Below are 5,068 nucleotides of genomic sequence, written 5' to 3'. Positions count from 1 at the left end.
AGTGGTAGTAACAAGATCCACACATTCCAGGAACTTGGACTTCTCTGGCACATCCTAAGGACAACCCCCCCCCCCCCAAAAAAAAACAGTTAAAAATACAATTTTGGCAAGAAAAACAGGAGTGGTGTTGATGGGAGCAGGAGAAAAGGCTCCCTTTGGGTTGATGGCTGAGCCTTTAATCAAGAATGATTCTCGACTATTTACGGGAAATATATAGTAGAGAATTGAAATATCTGATTGTAAATGTGTTAACAGCGGCTAGAATTGTATTTGCAAAAAAAATTGGAAAAACGAGAAAGTACCAACGCAGGAGGAAGTTATTCAGAAAATAATGGAAGGTGCCGAAATGAGCAAATTGACCTTTGAAAATCAGAGAACAAGAAGATAACCAATTCTATAAGATATGGGATTTATTTTATCAATGGTTAGATAAAACAAAACATGGAAATGAAATATACTAGGGAATCTTACAGTACAAAGATAACGGAATGATACAGAATATAATATAAAGATGCACTACCATTGGATGGATTTAGGATGACGTAATGAAATGCCGTAATATAAATTAATTCAAAATTCAGAATGTCTCGCATAAAACGAAGTAATAATATAGTCAAATAAATGATTAATAGTGATAATAATCTATACATATATAATAGATTGATTATATGAGATTTTATATAAATTGTAAGTGAGGACTATATGGAGAGGATGCACAAAAGTTTAGTAACCAACCGACATGCTGGATGTAGCTGGAAGATGGTTTTATGATTTATGTTTGGTTTGTGTTGGTTTGTCTAAAAAATAAACTTTAAAACTATTAAAAAAAAAAAAGATTCTCGACTCCATTTGGTTAGAAAGGTATATTTTACTAAAGATCAAGTGAAGTACAGGTAGCCCCCGACATACGACCACAATTCAGCCCAACGTTTCTGTGGCTAAACGAGACAGTTGTTTAGTGAGTTTTGCCCCATTTTACGACCTTTCTTGACAGATTTGTTAAGTGAATCACTGGACTTGTTAAGTTGGTCGCAAAAAGGGATCACTAAACCCTGGGATATTGCAACCGTCATAAATATGAACCAATTGTCAAACATCCGAATGTAAGTCCCTTCAGGCAATGGTCGTAAGTGTGAAAAATAGTCATGTCACTTTTTTCAGTGCCGTTGTAACTTCTGTCACTAAATGAACTGTTGTAAATCGAGGACTATCTGTATTTTTCAACCCTGTCAATGTTAAGATGCGTGGATTTCAACTTTTCTTTCTTTCTTTTTCTCTTCTCTTTTCTTTCTTTTCCTTCCACTCCCCCCCCCCCCCCAGAAGCAAGAAGTCAGGAATATATCTCTTTCTTTCTTTCTTTCTTTCTTTCTTTCTTTCTTTCTTTCTTTCTTTCTTTCTTTTTCTTTTTTTCCCTTTTTTTCTTCTTTCTCTACTTTCCTTCTATCGTTCCTTCCTTCCCTTCCTCCCTCCCTTATCTCCCTCCATCCCACCTTCCTTCCTTCTCCCTCCTTCCTTCTCTCCCTCTCTCCTTCCTTGCCACCCTCCCTCCTTGCCTCCCTCCCTCTCCCTTCTTCTTTCCTTCTCTCCCTCTCTCCTTCCTTGCCTCCCTCCCTCTCCCTTCTTCTTTCCTTCTCTCCCTCCTTCCTCCCTCCCTTCTTCCTTCTCTTCCTCCCTCCTTCTCTCCTTCCTCCCTCCTTCCTTCCCTCCCTCCCTCCTTCCTTCCTTCCCTCCCTCTTTCCTTCCTTCCTTCCTCCCTCCTTCCTTCCCTCCCTCCCTCCTTCCTTCCTTCCCTCCCTCTTTCCTTCCTTCCTTCCTTCCTTCCTTCCTTCCCTCCCTCTTTCCTTCCTTCCTTCCCTCCTTCCTTCCTATGTTGACTGGGGAATTCTGAGAGTGGAAGTCCACGCATCTTAAGGTTGACAAGATGGGGATTTAAAGGCCTGAATGAAAATAAATGAATTTCACAGCAGTCTAGATCTTCCTTGCGACAATAGAAGAAGAGGAAAAAAGTCACACCTGAGACTTCTCACGGAGGAAAGCGCGCATCCGAACCATGGCCTGTTTGACGTAGTACTCTGAATCTACCGAACTAAAACTTCCTTGAGATGCAGAACTTGGTGAATCTAGAACAGAGTTGTGGCAGAGTTTTGACCCAACCTGGGTGACACCTCCCCTCCAACTCAATTTTAAAAAAATGAAAACTTTGGGGAAGGCCATTGGCTGGAAACCCTTTGGGTGGTCCCTGATTGAAGACCCCAACATCTCTAGCTGCAGACTGCATCTTCCACAGCTTCATGGACCCCTCCATGAGCCCTAGACGATGGAGATGCTGGTGGAGCAAAGACCAAAGCTGCTGTAGATCCTCCTAGGACAGGGATGTCCAAACTTGGCAACTTTAAGACTTGTGGACTTCAACTCCCAGAATTCTGGGAGTTGAAGTCCACAAGTCTTAAAGTTGCCAAGTTTGGACACCCTGTCCTAGGACAAGAGACCTCACACTTGCCCACTTGAAGACCTTGTGGACTTCAACTCCCAGAATTCACGCCTGGCTGAGGAATCCTGGGAGTAGAAGTCCACAAGTCTTGAAGCTGCCAAGTTTGGAAACCTCTGCTCTAGTTCCTGTAGAACAGGGGTGTCCAAACTTGGCAACTTTAAGACTTGTGGACTTCAAGCTCTGCTGGCTGGGGAATTCTGGGAGTTGAAGTCCACAAGTCTTAAAGTTGCCAAGTTTGGACACCCCTGCTGTAGAAGGTGGAGTCTTGGGCTTTGGGGTGGTCCATCTCTTGCTTCGTCCTTCTGAGGTCAGGTAGAGCTGGATCCTGGTGGGTGGGGTCCCTGAGCTAAGGGAAAGACTAGGGTGAAGGGGGGGTGGACTTTTAAGGACATCTAGTTCACACGCTGAAGGACCAGTGAAGGATTTCACTAACGCGAGTGGGGCTCATTTCAACATATTGTGTTTTTGTGTGTTGTGTGTGTTGGGGAGGGTTCCAGGCATGCTGTTTGTTCTCTGCAGCTTCAGTTATATCTGTCGGGCCTGCAGCCATCTTTTCTTTTGGATCTCAGGCCTGCCACACTTTCTATTATTCTACTAGGCGTTTTCGATGGTGGGAAAACGGGAGGGGGTTAGATGATATGTAGCCATAACAATATTCTTTCTAAAAAGCCAAGGTCATCCTTTGTCTTTGCACCTCTGCACCTGACCGGAACTGGATGGGTGGAAGCTGCCAGCATTGCAGTGGGAGATTGGACCATGGGATGGACTTGTGGGTGTGGGGGCAAGATCTTGAACTTTCAACTGGGTGGGGAAATCCTGGAAGCTTTCAGATTCGGGTTTTCCCAGATGCGCCAACATGGCTCTCTTCATCAATTGGAACTTTGAGCAATACTTTGCCTCGGACTCCAATTTAATTTTGGATGCTATTTGGAACCCTGACAATATCACTATTTCTCAACCTGAAGCCACTTTGAAGATGGGTGAACTTCAATTCCCAGAATTCCCCAGCCAGCCAGCCATGCCTGCTTTTCCCCCTCTTACCACCTAAGTGGTAGAGATTGCAGAGGAAGGGATTACAAGAGAGTAAGCTATGCAGGATGGGGAATTCTGGGAGTTGACGTCCACCCATCTTAAAAGTGTCCGAAGTTGAGAAACCCTGTTCTAAGAATCTTTAAGATTCGAATCTGAGAAAATTATTAAAGTGACCGAACATCAATTTTCAATGAATTTGGCACAACCGTCGCCATCTTGAGACGTGTATGTGTGTTTTGTATGTATGTACGTTTATGTGTTTTGATACATCTTCTATGTTTTATATGCTCCATTGTACGCCGCCCCGAGTCCTACTTGGAAAGGGAGCGGCTAATAAATTCAAATTTATTATTATTATTATTATTATTATTATTATTATTATTATTATTATTATTATTATTATTATTATTATTATTATTATTATTAATGCGTGGTTTTAAGATTGATCGCAACATCATAAAAATGGGTTTATGGAAACCGTAGTCCCCCCAAAAGATTTCCTTTAGGTGCAATGCAATGCTGAGATGCCACCCGCTCATCCTCCCCCCTAACCCCACCCTCAAGGACCCCCCCACCCCTCCAATTTACCAGCATGTCTGGGATAGCAGCTTCCGCTGCTCTCCCTTCCTGTGTAGGGAAACTGGAATTCTCTGGAAGACGAAGATTGGTCGAACATCCTGTGGCTTCTTACGCACCAGAAGCTGTCGCTGAGGAGAAAAAATCATTCGTTCACCCCCACATGCCCAGTTTAGAGAGCCGTAATTCACCTCATTCCACTTTTAAGACCTGTGGACTTCAACTCCCAGAATTCCCCAGCCAGCATAGCTGGCTGGGGAATTCTGGGAGTTGAAGTCCACAGATCTTAAAATGTCCAACACTGCTCTTAAGCGTCAAAAATCGTCTCTTCCTTTGTGATTTCTTTCCTGAATGGTTGATTTCCGGGATCTTGGGTGGGCCTTCATGCGCACAACCGGGTCTGGTAGGTGCATTTCTGCAGCATGCTAAGTTTAGTTAGCGTGTTGTGTGCTTGTTTGTGTCTTAGCAACTTGCATGAGCCCAGATGTGGGGTGTTAAAATGGGGCAGTGTGTTGTAGGACACAGAGAAAAGGGCTTAATGTGGTTTAAATTTCCATCACTTGTTCCACAACCATTTTAAGCCAGAACAGCCAGGGACCCTGGCTGCATTTTTCTTTTCTTTCTTTTCCTCCCTCCCTTCCTTTTCCTCTTCTTTCCTTTCTCCTTCCTTCTTTTCTTCCCTCCCCCTCCCTCTCTCCCTTTCCCCACCTTTCTGTCTTCTTCCTTCTTTTTTTCTTTTTCCTTTCGTCTTTTTCTTCCTTTTCGTCTTCCTTTTCTTGCTTCCTTTTTTTCCTTCCTTTTGTCTTCCTTTTCCTTCCTTCCTTTTCTGTCTTCTTCCTTTTTTTCCCTTCTTTTTTCCTTTCATTTTTCTTTCTTGTCTTTGTCTTATTCCTTATTTTTTTACTTTGTCTTCCTTTTCTTCTTCCATTTTTCTTTTCCTTCCTTCCTTTTCTGTCTTCTTTTTTTTCT

The sequence above is a fragment of the Natrix helvetica genome (genome assembly GCF_964273705.1).
Source record: "Natrix helvetica genome assembly, chromosome: 5".
Taxonomy (NCBI): Eukaryota; Metazoa; Chordata; class Lepidosauria; order Squamata; family Natricidae; genus Natrix; species Natrix helvetica.
The sequence above is the reverse complement of the archived record's forward strand: the minus strand, read 5'-3'. Positions refer to the sequence as shown.